Genomic DNA, 17,051 nt, shown 5'->3' on the forward strand with positions numbered 1-17,051 from the left:
TAACCTTTCTTTTAGTTTGCCATTTCGCTTTTTTACTTTCACATGGCCTCTTTATTCAAGAAACAGGAAAACTTCCCTCTTAAATCTTCATTAAGAATGGCCCAACCATTGTCACTGAGAACTTTCACTGTGATTTTATACATTGCTCTTCGCTCACTGCCTAATTGGTGTATGAAGGTTATGCTGTAGATTTCGTGGGAGTTCTTATTTGTGTGGTCCATGGATTTGTGCTTTACTTATCTATATAATCTCTCAAGACTAAAGGCATGAGAAATCTGGCCTGGGTGTTGGATATTAGGTTATTGGTCTTGTAGTAAAGCTTCTAAGTTCAGATAACCTTTTAAGGTACATTGAGCTTGATGTTCATCCTATTCAATTTCTTGTTGACAACTATGTCCTATACTTTCTTCTTGAGAATACTTTTAATTGTGAGGTTCTGCTTGATTTTTTCCCTTTTTCTGGCTGTTCTGGTTGCCTCCTTCTATTGGATACATTCTAGGGTTGGTCAGGTCTTTCTGTTGTTCTTCTATTTTCTTAAGAGTTCTCAGCGTTTCTGATTGGCACCATTTACTTAAACTCAGGCTACTTCAAATAGCTGCTATGTTTTTAATTTATGTTACATTATACAGAAAGGAGAGCTGCTGCATATGACATGTTCTCATGATTCAAAGATATCATTAATACTAAGATTCATTGTTGATTTCTAGAACTGTTTTTGGGGAAGGGTGAGTAGGAGAATAACATTGATTTGCAAGTATCACCCTGGTTTCAGAAACATTAATATTAGAGGTATGGAAATACACTGAGGAATCAGTGGCTCTAAACTAAGATTAATTCCTTCCAAACTCTTCTGTATTCTTTTCCTATCTCATAATTTTTAGTTGCAAAATCCTTTATGCTTGCTTATCCTCTGTATCTTTACTATTATTTATTATTGCTAAAGTCCAAATTCATCTTACATATCCTTGATTTAGTCTCTTGAACACTATTAGCTGCTTTGCCTTTAACCTTTTCTCATAGTTTCATCTTTTAAAATTCTGCCTATTGAAGTTTTCCTGATAGAACCATCCCTTAGCTTCTCAGTTTTACTTTGATGTGTGTGGTTTTCAATTCATGGGTCCTTTTGTGAAGTAGGCGCTGTGCTAAACTGAGACTTGCTCACAGACTTTGAGAAGCTCGGTCTTCTTGGACTTTGATTCTTAGTTTCAAAGAACATAAGCAACTAGCTCTAACCTTTCCATCTGTGTTTATAATATGCTACATTCCTATTCTAATCCTTCACTCCAGTGAGGCCTAATACATTTTGCAGGTCCATCTTTCACCTCTGGTTTCGTATGTGTCCTAATTCTCTCACCCTTTAAAACCAAGGTTGCAAATTCTCAGACCTTGGGCAGAATGTGGCTAGTTTGATCTCACACAATATTTACCATTTTGTAAATTGGTTGCCTTTAAAAATGAAGAGTTGACAAAATCTAAGTATCAGTTCCTCTTGAAGAACTGGAAAATCTGGCAACATCGTGTCCTGAATTCATAGCAACAGTCAGCTAGACCCACCTAGGTACTTGCGCCTCTCATATAGAGTGAGTCTTTATTCTTTAGTTTACCTCAGTCTGTCCCCATCCAGCTCACTTCATTTGTTTCCATTATGAACTGGCTCCTGTAAACAACTGATTTGTAATTCCTGTTCTGAGACTTTTTTCTTCAGTCCGTACTTGGAAACTGCCCTACTAAATGCTCGAAGATGGCTTATTTTAGGAACGTTTTGCCATTTCAAGGCATAGCCCTAGATGCTGGTAATATGTATTGGAGTAGGGAGTGTTCAGTTAAGTTTCTTTGTCAGTAGTTCCCCATTGCTTACGTGTGTGTGTGTGTGTGTGTGTGTGTGTGTGTGTGTGTGTGTGTGTGTGTGTGTGTGTGTGTCTGCTTGCCTACAGAGTCCTAGCCACTGATTCCTGTGTATATACAACTGTGTCATATGACCCTCTCCTTAGACTGTGATCTTGTTGAAGGCAGTTACATCATCACTTCCTTCCAATCAAACAGTCAAGTATTTTTCTTTATTACTTGCTGTGTTTCGGATACTCTGTTAACTTTAAAAGAGACACGTACATCTCTTGGGGATTGATGAGAAATAGCACTGGCTTTTTTTGTTTTGTTTTTGCCCTCAAAAGAAGATTCAATTTATTTACAGCATTTGATAGTATACTGTATGAGGATAAATTGCTTTCTGTGCTGCAACATATTTTTTGAGAGTAGGTTTATTATGCTTGCATTTGGTTCTGTGTGTAGTAATCATTAAATGTGTGTGAAAGTTTCATTAGGAGATGGAAATGATAGAAACTGTTTTTCCCTTCATTATCATCCTTTATACTCTTTAAAGTACTTGGTGTGAGTTCTGTGCACTGGTATTCATGGACACCAAATAGTTGGAGAGAACGAGGATTTTTCTGTTTCTGTTCTTCCACTTAAGGTAGACCAAATATTTGCTACGGTGTGCTGTGCTGTTTTTTATCTAGACATGGGCGTGAGCATTTTAAAGGCTCCCCTGCCACATTTACCTCCAAGTGGCACTATCCCTACACATGCATTTATCCGGAATATGCTAAGATTCAGTTCGTTTTAACTGTCTTATATGTTATCTACATGGAACATCTCAGGGACTGTGTTTGCCATGATAAGAATTTCTAGATAGTGGTATATAGGTAAATGAAGGAATAATGAGGAATTAGGAGGGTTGTCCCTGTCTTTTTCCTATAACTTCTTTCTTCATTTTTTTAATTGTCACCTTCACCCATATATGTCTTTCTACTAGGGGTGGTGTGTGTGTATGTGTGAGAAGTAGGATCATGAAACCCTGACAGCTTCCGACACTCGTACAAATGAAGGGAACTAAATTCGGGGATACTTCCTTTGAGGTGAAGACACTGAACCAAAAATAATGAATTTGGTGGGCTTGTAGTTTATGGCTTCTCTAAAAAAAATTCTGTTGCCATCAAGAGGGCTCTTTTATGAGGAATCAGAACTATTGAAACATTTCTTAGGACCTTGTTGGTGAATGCGATCATCAAATTAGAAAGTATATGTGTGTGTTTATGAGGTATACCTCTGATAAGAAGGCTGGTTTTATATTTGCTTTTCTTCTCGGTGTTGATCACCAGTCTAGCTGCTCTTTTCTCCAGAACACCGTAACTTTTCAAACTTGCTTCTTGATGTCAGCACTCTATAACATCATTTGAAATCAGCTGTCTCAACTCTGAGAAGGTGCTTTTTGAGGGCATTTCGTGCAATAGTTTCCTGATGCCCTGACAAAGGAGGAGGGCATGGTGGAATATAGGGAAATGACTTTACTAGTATAATAAATAGGGCCTATGTCTGGCCAAAAAATAGGGCAGGGGGTGGGGGAAGCCCAAGGATGCCCAGAGAATTCCCAGTAGAAAGTGATGTTTACAGATATAATATTGTCTTCGCAGAGTGGAAAGCCTGCTTTTTTGGAATGTGTCCTGCAAACATGGTATTTCCAAGGCAGTTTATAGCCCTGGTAGAATAGAAGTGTCTTGGATGGAGGACACCCAGCTCTGAACTGAAACCCTTTGAGAAACATCAACAGGCCTAGGTGTGAAAAAGAGAGGTCTCTGTGATCTCTTGCATTTAGAGCCTTTTTCTTATTTACAATGGTTAAAGTAGCGCATATTTTTAAAAAAATAGTTAATTTAAAAAAAACCTTGGAAGAATGTTCCAGGCAATGTGGTATAAATTCATTGTTAATGAGAAGAAAATACTACTCTGCTGGAGGACAGAGTCCTGAAGGCTGAGTTTGGCACTGTTCAATCACTGTGTGACTTTCTTCTTAATGGCAGTTCTTTCTGAAGTTCACTGCCTTTGAGTGCACTTTTCAAGTTTGTTATCCCAACACTTCAGCATTATTTTATAAATATGCTCTGGACACTGCTGAGAGGGTGACCTCCCATATCTTCTTCCCACTTGCTCTTGTGCTTGCTGATTTGTCATTCCAGGGCAGGGACAGACCCCTAAGCTGAAGGTCTCCCAGAGGAGGATGCCAAAGCTCCATGCCTCACTCTCAGAACGTTCTCTCCCCTAACTAAGAGCTTCTGGTGCTGTCCATTTAATCGGAGTCTGCTTTTAGTCAAAAGATGAATGCACACCACCATCCTCTTGACAAGACATTCCAAAGCCACTGATTTTCAAAATATTGTTTTCACCTCCAGGCAGTTTCTTGCAGCAAGGTCCCTGTGTATACAATTTTTACTCAAGATTCACCGTCCAGAAGCAGCCTCTAGTGAAAATTTCACTGTTTTAGTTATCCTTTCTCAGAAAGGACAGGATATCACCTCCTGGAACCAATTCTTTAATGTTGTAGATAGGTGGTATTTGTGTGTGAACTCCTATAAGCTTGACAATATTGGGATGATTATATTGCTTGAGGATTTTGGAATCATGTTAAAATTTTAATTTCAGTTCCTGGGAAAAACCACCTTCATGTATCTTAACAGCAACAACAGTTTTATCCTTTGATATGCCCTTAAATATGTCATCAAAACTATCATTGATGTAATTCTATTGTGACGTCTTGATGATTGAAAATCGATTTTTATTCTACTTATGGCCCTATATATCTACTGATATCACAATACTCTTTATTAGAACATTGACTTTTTGGGAGATAATTTTAAAAATTTGAGATAAAATTTACATAACATATAAATTGCCATTTAAAAGTGGTTTTTAGTATATTCACTATGTTGTAACAATCACCAGTAATTCTAGAGCATTTCCATCACCCCAAAAAGAGACCCCAATTCTCCCCTTGCCCCAGCCCCTGGAACAAACAATATACTTTCTGTCCTCATGACTTTGCCTGTTTCAGATATTTCATAAAAATGAAATAATGAAATATGTGGCCTTTTGTGTGTGGCTTCTGTTATTTAGCATCATGTTTCCAGGATTCATCCATGTTGCAGCATGTATCAGAACCTCATTTCTTTTTATAACTGAATGATGCTCCACTGTATGAATGTGTACCACATTTTTATCTGTCATAAATGATGGACATGAACCATGGACTTTAGGTATTAAAATTGTACGTTCACCTTTAGTGTATCTACAATTACAATTGGTAATGTCAAGATTATACTTGGTATAAACAGAATGCTGTATAGAAACTATGTAAATTATTTATCATCATATGCATATGATTTCTAAGGCCCTTCTAGCTCTGGTTTTACAAAATATTTGAATGTAGTATTTTGTCAATAAAGTTTAAAGCATTAAGCATTAGTTTAAAATTTGAGAACGTTAGGCAGATATGAAACTATTTGCCACATGTAATGATCATGTTTTGAACTTATTTCAATATGCTGTATTTGAAAAATGTCAATACATAAAAGGAAATAAGTATAATTAAGTGAATATATTTTTAAAGCAATATTTATAATCTAGCAGACACTGCATCTTAATGTCTTAAAATTGTGTCCTTGTGAAAAATGAAATGTCATTTTTTTGTTGATCGTGTAAAATTAATTCCTTTTCATTGCTGTGTGTTTTGTTTACTTTTGACAAGCTTTTGCTTGCCCCTGTGGAATGTTTTACTTCTATTTCATTTTTCCCTCCTTTTTCTCTTCTGATCCCTCCCTCTTATAGCCAAAATATTCACTGGTTTTTTTAGAAGTCGTCATAGTGTGCCCTGTCTTTAATGGTTTCTAAGAGTAGATGATCAAAAATACACAGATATTTTTCATCCTTATTGAGAGACTTTATTCAAGCCTTTGTTACTGACAGAACTCACCGATTTCTTTCTTAAATCAATCTTCCTTTCTTCCTCTCCCCTCCTCTCCTTCCCTCCTGCTTTCCCTTTTCCCCGTCTATCTCCCCCCTTCCCTTCCTCTCTCCCTCCCTTCTTCCTTGCCTTTCTCCTCCTTTCCTTTTTCGTCTGTCAATATAATCACCTTATTTCTTTCAGATGAGATTGGAATGGAATTGTTCAGCTGCGTCAAGAAATTAATTTTCCTGAGTAGATTGCCAAGAATTATGAATGACGGTCCATTTGCATCTACTTAAATCATTCAGTTATCTGCTTTATTGCTCCGTGCTGAAAACTTGGAAGTTGAGTTGTGCATTAAAGTTTTTAACTTTTTGCTTAGTTTCTACATGTTTATTTCCAGTAAATGACTGAAAGTGTTAACTATTCTATACTTTTAGCACAATGTGCTGCATACAGTTCCCAAAAAGCAAATAAGGTTACATGTGTACAGAATTTCACTTTAGGTTAACTAAGCATTTCCTGGGTTTAGTTGGGGTTTTTGTTTGTTTTAGTCTAAATGCTTCCTTTCCATTGTTTAAAACTGAAAATGAACAATATCGAACCATTTTGAATTTACCTGATTTTAAAACACAGTTTAAATTTGTTATTTGGCCTGTTGTTAATATTGGTCACTAAAAACAAAGTGAGAGCAGTCTTACGCAATGCTTAGGAATCATTTTATATAGTATGTGTACAACATTAAAACCTGTTGGAAAAAAAGGAGGTACCAGAACTCACTTGTCTTTGGCCATTTTTTCTTGTAATTATGTTAGACAAATTGGTGGGAGGGGGGATCAAAAGTTAATTGTGTTTAATTCTACAGCTAGAGAAGCTTTGTATTGCTGAACTTTGATCTGGGAAAGTTTCACAGTGACATTTTTAAAAGAAAATTTTTTTATCAACTGAATTCTACCAGTGTAACCTTTTTTCTAAATAAACAACAGTTTTCTCAAGTGATTGTATATCATTGTGTATATTGTTTCTTATTCACAATAACTTAGCAGAGATAATTCAGTAAGGTTCCTAGCCCTTTCTTCCCATTTCTTTCTTAGTCCATGGGCTACGATGTTTTCAAATGACATACCTAATATGAAAAAGTCTCTATTTGTTCACCTCTGCACTCACGCTGAAATCATGCCTGGAATTGGCCACTTACTCTTCAGTTTCGTAAAACCAATGACACTTATGTAAATTAAACTTTATAAGAGAATGAAAATAAAGTCCGTAATTTAAAGGATTGGGAAATAATGAGCATATATTAGAATTGGGAAAGGGATAAAAATCTTGATGCCCTTTTTCAGGTAATAGTAATTTGCAAAACTTAATGAGCACAATGCTTCTGAGAGAGCGATCCACTTGGTGACCGCTGAGCACCCATGATGCGCCAGCATAAAAAGAAATGATACATCGTCAGAGTGATATTGACATTGAGAAAATAACTGTGGTTCATCTCAAAATCACTTTCCCGAAACATAACAAGGAGGAGCTTTCCAGTTGTGTTGGATTCACATTATAAAGATAACATGATTGTGAGTTTGAACTAGAAAGCTCACTACTACTTAGTATCAGTATCTCTTCTCTGTCCCCCAAAACATTGAACATAGGTATTCTTTGCTCGTGCCCATGCTAGAAATGCATTGAGGATGGAAAACACTAACTATATTTAACTGTACAAGAATAATTTTTATTTTATGTCAGAAATCTGTATTTGTATACTGAGCTATGTTTAAGCATCTACTCTATTCTAGGCACTAAGGACTATTAGGACCTAACTTCTGTACCTGGGGTGCTTCCAATCTAGCTTGAGAAATAAGGACCAAATGAATGCTACTGGGGGGTCAGTCATCTTTTTCTGTAAAGGGCCAGATACAGTAAATATTTGAGGCTTTGCAGGCTATGTGGGCCCTGTGCAAGTCTTCAGCTCTGCCATTATTGTGTGAAAGCTGTCATAAGTGATATGTAAGTGAATGAGCATGACTGAGTTCAGTAAAACTATTTACAAAAACCTGCTGTAGAGAATCCTGTAGAATATTTATTCAAAAAAACATCTGATTAATACTTAGTCCATAGGCACACACCTGATCATCTGATCATCTACATTTGCCTTCTTACAGCACTAAACTATGTTTTCTACCTTTATCTTGCATCTACCTACCACTTCAGCATTTTATTAAAAATAAAAATAATAATAATAATAATAGGAGAAATGTGGGATCAACATATAAATCAAGTACAAAAATCAAATGAATATTCATATTTGACCTGATGGTTTATAGGTCATATTGCATGATCAAAACCGAAAGTTTCTGTGATGAATGCCCTTGTACTGTTCACCATGTAAGAATTTATTCACTCTGTAAGAATTCGTTCACCATGTAAGAACTTGTTCGTTATGCTTCAGAAGATTGGAGACTGACGAGAATTAGGCTTGAGATGGATTAATGATTGTACATTGAGCATTGACCCCCCTATACTGAATTTTATTGTTGTTAACAACCATTTGATCAATAAATATGAGAGATGCCCTCTCAAAAAAAAAAAAAAACATCTGAGTGCCTCTTAAACAAAGTGCCTTGAGCAAAACAAAGTTCTGCCCTCATGGAACTTATGTTCTAGTCACTGGAGGCAAACACCGACTATTTAATATTAGGGGGAGGGAGGTCCTGTGAGTAAGGAAGTTGGATGAGGCAGGGCTTACTGCTGTACAATACAGAGTGATCATGTGGAGTCACTGTGCAAAAGCAGGGTATTTTGAGGCAGTTAATCACAGTATGAGAATTTTATTACTAAGTAATATGAGTAGGAGCTATCCCTAATCCCTTACCCATCTTTGAACCTTTTACATGAAAATCACGTAATATGCAGGATTTTTCTCTCAGGACAGGCTCTGAGCTCTAGTGGCTTGTGTCTAAGATGGCCGTTTTCTAGAAAGGAGTTCATCAAGCTCATAAGTGGATGTGGAAGATATCTATGGACCACTAGAAACTGAATGCAAGTTTGTGGTGTGTGCAGTTTCCTGGGTCTATAACTTGCACCCAATTCTCAAGAAGATCTAACATGTCAAGTTTTTCTGGATTTTGTTCCAAAGAGCTCTCAAATCTTTATATAAACTATGAACCTTTCTTGGAGGCTTGTGAGAAGGAAGACAGTTGTGCATCTATCTACCCAGTCTTAAATGGTAAGGGCAAACATTACCACATCTTGCCTTATTGAATGATCTACAAGTGATTTGAAATTTATTGTTGTAAAGTCACTGGGCCATGGTGTAAGACCATTTTGTATTTCAAGGAAGCACCTTAGCCAAGTATGGGTGAAAATTGTAGTAGCCTTATTTTTTTCCAATAATTGTGTAATTGTTTTATTTGTACCCTGCCATGTTCCAAAAAGGATCTATTAAAAAACATAAGCTATGGTATTTAAGAAGTAAATGAAAAAATCTGATTTCTGTGTGGAATTAATACCCCAGATGAGTTTAATACCCCCAAAATGTCACATACACATTGGCTGTGAATCAGTTCTGAGAAATTTGGCAGGCCACACAGAGAAGGTAATATAGTTACAGGAATTAGAGTGTCAAATAAAAAGCCAGTCATAGTGAACATTTTCTGGCAGTGAGGCCTGAAACAATTTTGTATTCTCATAAAGCAGCCCTTTTTTTAAATGTATGTATGTATATATTTAATTGTATTTTTATTGAAGTGTAGTTGACAGGCAATATTATGTTGGTCCCAAGTGTACAACATAGTGATTTGACAGTTATACATACATTATTAAATCCTCATCCCAACTATTGTAATTGGTGTCTGCCCTGTCTATTCAGTAAATGATAAACGGATGTAATGGTCCTGAATGTCAGCCAATAGCCAGCACTTCAACTCCTAGTAAGGAATAATGACACCAAAATAAAGTGGTCCAGGTCTCTGATGATTTGGTTCGGTCAGGAAAATTTTTGCATATTTGGGACAAAGTTCCTAATCTGTGGTTTATGATAGCCTTACTTACTTATTTATTTTAAGGTATCGTTGATATACACTCTTATGAAGGTTTCACATGAAAAACAATGTGGTTACTACATTTACCCCCCCCACACACCCCACACCCCAATGCAGTCACTGTCCATCAGTGTAGTAAGATGCCACAGTGTCACTATTTGCCTTCTTTGTGCTACACTGTCTTTCCCACGATTCTCCCACACCATGTGTGCCAATCATAATAACCCTCAATCCCCTTCTCCTTCCCTGCCCACCCTCCCCACCCCTCTTTGGTAACCGCCAGTCCCTTCTTGGAGTTTGTGAGTCTGCTGCTGTTTTGTTCCTTCAGATTTGCTTTGTTGTTATACTCCACAAATGAGGGAAATCATTGGGTACATGTCTTTCTCCACCTGGCTTATTTCACTGAGCATAATACCCTCTAGCTCCATGCATCTTGTTGCAAATGGTAGGATTTGTTCTCTTCTTCTGGCTGAATAATATTCCATTGTGTATATGTTCCACCTCTTCTTTATCCATTCATCTACTGATGGACACTTAGGTTGCTTCCATATCTTGGCTATTGGAAGTAGTGTAAACAGGGGTGCAGATGTCTTTTGGAATCTGAGAACTTGTTTTCTTTGGGTAAATTCCTAGGAGTGGAATTCCTGGGTCAAATGGTGTGGGATTGATGGGGTTAATACATAATTCAAGTAATGCAGAAATCAAATGTATAAGGACACATGACTTGATTGTTTTTCCTGCATGCTCTGTTGATGTATAATCAAGGACTGAGTGATGAGAACCAAAGCAGTTCTTATGGCTCGGAGCCACCTTCACACAGTTTTGGTATCCTTGAGAAGCGTCATATCCTTGGGTTAGACTCAAGGCCGGAGAATGATGTTTGAGTTCATTGTAAGTTTATTTACTCAATAAATATGAGGAGTGCCTTTTCGGCATTGCTCTTGAGCTGTTACACCTTGAGTCCCCTGGCTGGTCCTTTCAGGTCTTTGATATCTCATCGCGTCTCCTCCCTTATCTGTGGGTCAGAGGCTGGAAGGGGACCAACAAGTGGTGCCCAAACAGGGACGGTTGAAACTCAGAACAGGGACCGTCGAAACTCAGAACAGACACTGTTGAAACTCAGAACGGCGACATTTGAAACCCAGAGTGGGGAAGCTCCACTCGGGCGACCCTTGAAAAGCAGAGCAAGCATGCTCTGAAGACCGTGGATCTGATAAGACTCCCGGGAAATCGCGCATAGGGATAGGATTGAGACGTCAGGGACACTATAATGGGCCAAACTGAAACCAAAACAACTAAACCAGAGGATCATTTAAAATTGCTCTGTGCCCTCCCAAAAACATCAGGAGTGAAAACTTCTAAGAGATTTTGCTCAGCTTTATAAATATATTAAGAAACATTGTTATTGGTTGCCACCACAGGGAACCTTCAGACTGGGCTAATGTTATGAGAAATTTTTTAAAAGGTTAACAGACAGGGAAACATGATCCCTGTGCCTCTTTGGGTGGATCAATAGTTCTTTAATAAAGAAAAACTGGCATCCTTACACACATCAGTTTAAGAACAGCTTCAGCTAGATAGATTAGAAATTCCCACAAGCCCATGGAATTCCCCTGTATTTGTTATAAAAATGAAGTCAGGAAATTGTAGACTCTTACATGACTTAAGACACATTAATGCAATTCTGAAACCTATGGAACCTTTACAACAAGGCCTCCCTTCTCTGACTATGATTCCAAAAGACTGGAACATGGTTATAATTGATCTTAAAGATTGTTTTGTTGTTTTTTTTTTGCAATTCCTTTGGCCATAACACATAGGGAGGCCCTTTCAGAAAGAATTCAATGGAAAGGGCTTCCTCAAGGAATGCTAAAGAACCCCACAATTTGCCAAAATTATGTGCATAGGACTCTTCAGCCTATCTGTAGGAAATGGCCCTCAGCTTATATATTCATAATATGGATGATATTCTCATAACTGTACATAAACATCTATCTCTTACTACTATTCTCAATGAGACCGAAGTTGAATTAAAACAATGGGGCTTATAAATAGCTCCTGATAAAATACAAATATAATACCCAATGAATTACTTGGGGAATAGAATTCAAGAAAATTCAATAATCCCTCAGAAAATTCAGATAAGGACATCTCATCTTAAAACTTTAAATCGTTTTCAAAGATTATTAAGAGATATCAATTGGATCCAACTGTTATTAAATATTCCTACTTATAAACTGCAACATCTCTTCAATACTTTGCAAAGACCCTCAGATCTTAATAGTCCTAGAGACTTAACCTTAAAAGCTGAAGAACTCAAGGAGGTAGCACAACACATTCAAAAAGCTCAATTATTAAAAATTGACTTACACAAACCTTTACTCTTATTAATTTACCTTGCTCCCCATTCAAAGCAGTCCTCTTAGGCCTGCGCCACTTTCTCCTGTGTAATGTAAATAGAGCCTGTAATCAAGCTGAACCCTCAGACCAACATGTAAATAGCTCTATTCTATTAATTCCTTTCCTTAGAGGCAGTCATCCTAGAGCTAAGCATTTCCTTGTCTGCAGCCCCAGGGAAGCTATACAAGCCTGTGACTCAGATCAAGACTCAAGCGGTGAAAAGTCACACAGTCCCTGCACTTATCAGACAGGCAGGGGCCTCTCAAGGAATGACTAAAGCTTGGGCAGAAAAAACTAGGAAAACTAACTGGGAGCAATTCGATCCCTAAACTCTAAAAAAGAAGTGTCTTATCTTCTGCACACTAACCTGGCCTCAATACAAACACTCTGATTAGAGAGGCTTGGCCCCTGAAAGAAGTATCCAATATAATGTTATGCAGCTAAATATATTTTGCCACAAGGAAAGAAAATAGTCAAAAGTCCCATGAACTACTACAATATAAGACTAGTTTTCTAAATTCTTTTAGTGAAAATCTATTCTACTTATTAAGTTCATCATTATCTTTGAAAATTGAGAAGTCTTAAACTAGACTCCCTGAGATAAAAGAAATTTATCTTTTACAATACAGCCTAGCTTTAAATAACTTCTGCTAGAATTGTACTTGTATTTCATTTCCAGCCCCCTGGACACACACAGTCCCTATCAGTTCAGAGCCTTCATCAGCCCTTTTAGTCGGGGGCCATCTAAACCTTAACCCAGTTATGTAAACTGCTCGCCCTTAGAGGGTATTCTTGAACACTGAAGTACTTTTAATCAAGAAAGTAAAAAGAAAGAAGTCAATTGAATATTAGTAACTCAAATCTTTGTGTCAGTCTGTCTGTGTATATACTTTTATATGAAAAGTGTTGCTAACTGTAGTCATTACATCTCAGTCTGTATGTTTGTGTGTCTAAGTGTGTAAATAAGAATGTTTTCTACCTCCAGATAGTACTAATAAAAATTGGTTTAAAAACAAGCGCTTGTGAAAATTGGGCATTCTAAAACTTCCAGAAAACCTAATAAAAATATTAAGCATTAATGCTAATTTAAGTTTAACTGAAAAGGACATGTCCTTATAGTTATCAGCTGCCAAGGTTTAAAGTCATTTAAGTTGATATTACCTGTTAAATATTTCAAGAAGACACTTAAAGAAAAGCTTGACTTTGTCTAATGTTTAGTGAAAGTTTTATAAGTAGTCTGCATGGTTGCTAAAAATAAGTAAACAGCGTAGAAAATGAACATCTTAATAATAGTACTGTATTAATGTATAACAGTGTATATATCTGAAAACAGCCTGAGAATTTTTGTGGTAAGCAAAATTCTTAAAGCTTGCTAAGTTATATAGACGTATTTTATGCTTAATGAGAAATCATGCTATAAGTCACATTTCCAAAAATTATAAAATATGTTTATAAATGTATCAATCTGAAGAATGCTGGCGTAACAGTTTACAATGGTCTATTTTTCAGTGTTCACTGATGGTTAAAGTACCAAATAGTTTTAAGTTCTAATGAAAACTATTTAAATAATAAGGAAAACATTTCTGTATGCTAAAGAATGTATGTTTTAATAAGAGAAGGTATAAAGAATAGAAATGCATTGTGTTGAAGAAGAAGATAACTGTTCAAAAGTACAGCTGTTTGTTCAAAAAAGAAAGCCCTAAATGTAAGAAGAAAGTTGTAAAAGGTTTGTAAAAAATTGATATAGTCATGCTATGTGAAATTGAGGCAAATAAATCTTGATATCAAGTACACAGCAAAACTAGAACTTTTGTTTGTTAAAAGAACAAAAGTTTATTACTCTACCTTTAATGTTAAAAGATTGTAAAAAGTTTTCTGATTGTTTATTAAAACAGTTTCTTATGCTTAAAATCTCAATGAATTGTCTGAGTACTTAAGAAATGAAATCTTAATATTAAAAGGACTGTAAGCTAAGTGTTAACAACTGTGTAACCTGTATTTGCTTTTAAGCCTTCTTATTATCATTCTGGTTAAATAACAAGTGGTATTTAATAACTGTAATTCTATTTAGGCAATGTCTTAAAAACTTTTGACAGCTTCCCAACACCAAATTTAAAAAAGTTCTTTACCTCTAGTTAACTCTGATATTTTCCAGAGGGTCCCTGGAACATGTCAGAGGAATTTCTTCTCATCAAAGAAAATATTTGATTAATTTGGCTTATTTACCTGATATTTACTTACCTGGAAAGCACTGTCAAAAAGAATAGTGCTAAACTTTATTACTGAATGTTTTATGTCACAGAAAATATCACTCTTCCCCGTAAGATGCTTACTCCTGATGCCCAATTAAATTTACCTGTTAGCACTACTATAATTACTGACTGTGTATGTCTTAATTCTACTCATGTACCCTCTTACTGTAATTCTACAATCAGTGTAAAATGGTCTTCTGGATATAGACTTCCAAATGGTTGGGTATTTTTTGTGTAATGACAAAACTTATCAAGGCCTTTCTTCACACTATCGAGGTGTTTGTGGTGTGAGACACATTCTTCCTGCTCTAATAGACCGTCCTGGATATAAGTGCAAGAGACTTCTCCGAGCTCTGCCATCTGATTGTGATGACAACTTGAAACTTTCAGATCCTGCCGCTGCTGCAGTTGCAGCTGCATTCCTCCTGCTGGTTCCTGGACTTGTCATAGGAATGCAGAAAGATATCCAAGCTGCCTGTGCATACAGTAAAACAACAAATCTGACTGCTTCTATATTATCTGAACTCAACCAAGAACTAGGAGAAGTACAAGTTGCAGTACTTCAGAATCGTGCTACTATAGACTATCTATTGTTAAAAGAACATATGAGATGTGAACAGTTTCCAAGAATGTGTTGTTTCAATTTGTCTGATTTTTCTCAAATTATTCAAAATCAATTAGATGATATCCATCATATCATCAATAAATTCTCACAAATGCCTGAGTTATCTAACTAGTTTTCTTGGTTTCATTAGACATGGCTGGTAGTTGTAAGTCTGCTTTCGTTTTGTATCTGTATTCCTGTTCTGTTACTGTGTGTATGCAAGTTAGTACTTTGTTAAACCTATACATGCTTACGTTACTCTACAAAAAATCATGTCAAAGAAATAATCAATCTTCTCATATTATCTTCTATCTGCTACTTCTATAGCTTTTTTTCTTCCTTTCAAAATACAGCTCTTTTCTAGAATTCATGTCTTATACTTAAAATCGCTGTGCCTCATAATCCTTTAAAGCAAGTGCTAGACATAAGCCATGGGGTATAAATCTGTAAAGAAGTGGAAAACTAACCTTTTCAAAGAATATTGCTTCTCTCTCACCAACTTTACATCTCCGTGTATGGCCCCGGAAGATGGCTGGTTAGCCAGAGACAGGTAAGATACCTCAAGGGAAGAACAACCTAAGACAGGCACAGTTGCAGGGAGGCCACCAGGTGAGAAATTGGGGGCCAACAGTGAGGCTTAGAACCTCACTACCCCGTTTTGAGAGAAATCTGTGCCCGTGGATGTTTTGTTGCCCTTGCCTGGCTCAGATCAAAACGCAGTCTTGCGTTTGAGCAGGTATAGACCTGCTCACCTGCACCTACCTTCTAATTGCACTACATTTATTTTCTATCTTTACTCTCTTTTACGTAAATTCAAAACATAGACTTTTATTTTATACTGTAGAACATAGAAAACTACACTGTCAAAAAAAAAAACCTTCCATTAGAAATTGTCTACTTAATATACTCCAATGTCTATGTATTACTTAAAAGAAAAAGTGGATATGTGGGATTGATGTGGTTAATACATAATTCAGTGAATGCAGAAATCAAATGTATAAGGACACATGACTTGATTGGTTTTCCTACACACTCTGTTGATGTATAATCAAGGACTGAGTGATGAGAACCAAAGCAGTTCTCATGGCTCAGAGCCACCTTCACACAGTTTTGGTATCCTTGAGAAGCATCGCGTCCTTGGGCTAGACTCAAGGCCAGAGAATGATGTTTGAGTTCATTGTAAGTTCATTTACTCAATAAATATAAGTGCCTTTTCGGCATTGCTCTTGAGCTGTTATGCCTTGAGTCCCCTGGCTGGCCCTTTCAGATCTTCGATATCTCATTGCATCTCCTCTCTTATCTGCATGTCAGAGGCAGGAAGGGGACCAACAAGTAGTATTTCTATTTTTAGTCTTTCAAGGAACCTCCCTATTGCTTTCCACAATGGTTGAACTAGTTTACATTCCCACCAGCTGTGAAGAAGGGTTCCCCTTTCTCTGCATCCTCACCATCATTGGTTGTTCCTAGTCTTTTTGATGTTGGCCATCTTAACTGGTGTGAGGTGATATCTCATTGTGGTTTGAAGTTGCATTTCCCTGACAATTAGTGATGTGGAGCATCTTTTCATGTGCCTGTTGGCCATCTGAATTTCTCCTTTGAAGAAGTTCAATTGTTCATTTTTGATTTTGTTTCCCTTGCCCAAGGAGATGTGTTCAGGAAAAAGTTGTTCATGTTTATATTCAAAAGATTTTGGCCTCTGTTTTCTTCTAGGAGTTCTATGGTTTCATGACTTACATTCAGGTCTTTGATCCATTTTGAGTTTACTTTTGTGTATGAGGTTAGACAATAATCCAGTTTCATTCTCTTACAGATAGCCTTACTTTTTATAAGCATGTTTGTAAAGATCAGAAAACTCATGTGACCATTGTTTGGTTTCCATGATACAAGTAACATAAGATGTCATAAGTTTAAAAGCTGTGCCCAGCTTTTCATTTTTTTTCCCCATTTTTACGGATACTGATCTCTAAGCCTGCCTCTTAATAGCA

General features: G+C 36.7%; 1 pseudogene; it reads right to left on the bottom strand.

Moving 5' to 3' along the window:
- Positions 1-1,984: 1,984 nt before the first annotated feature.
- On the bottom strand, positions 1,985-14,882 carry LOC140843334 (tyrosine-protein kinase Fer pseudogene; annotated as a pseudogene).
- Positions 14,883-17,051: the final 2,169 nt, after the last annotated feature.

The sequence above is a fragment of the Manis javanica genome, chromosome 1 (genome assembly GCF_040802235.1).
Source record: "Manis javanica isolate MJ-LG chromosome 1, MJ_LKY, whole genome shotgun sequence".
Taxonomy (NCBI): Eukaryota; Metazoa; Chordata; class Mammalia; order Pholidota; family Manidae; genus Manis; species Manis javanica.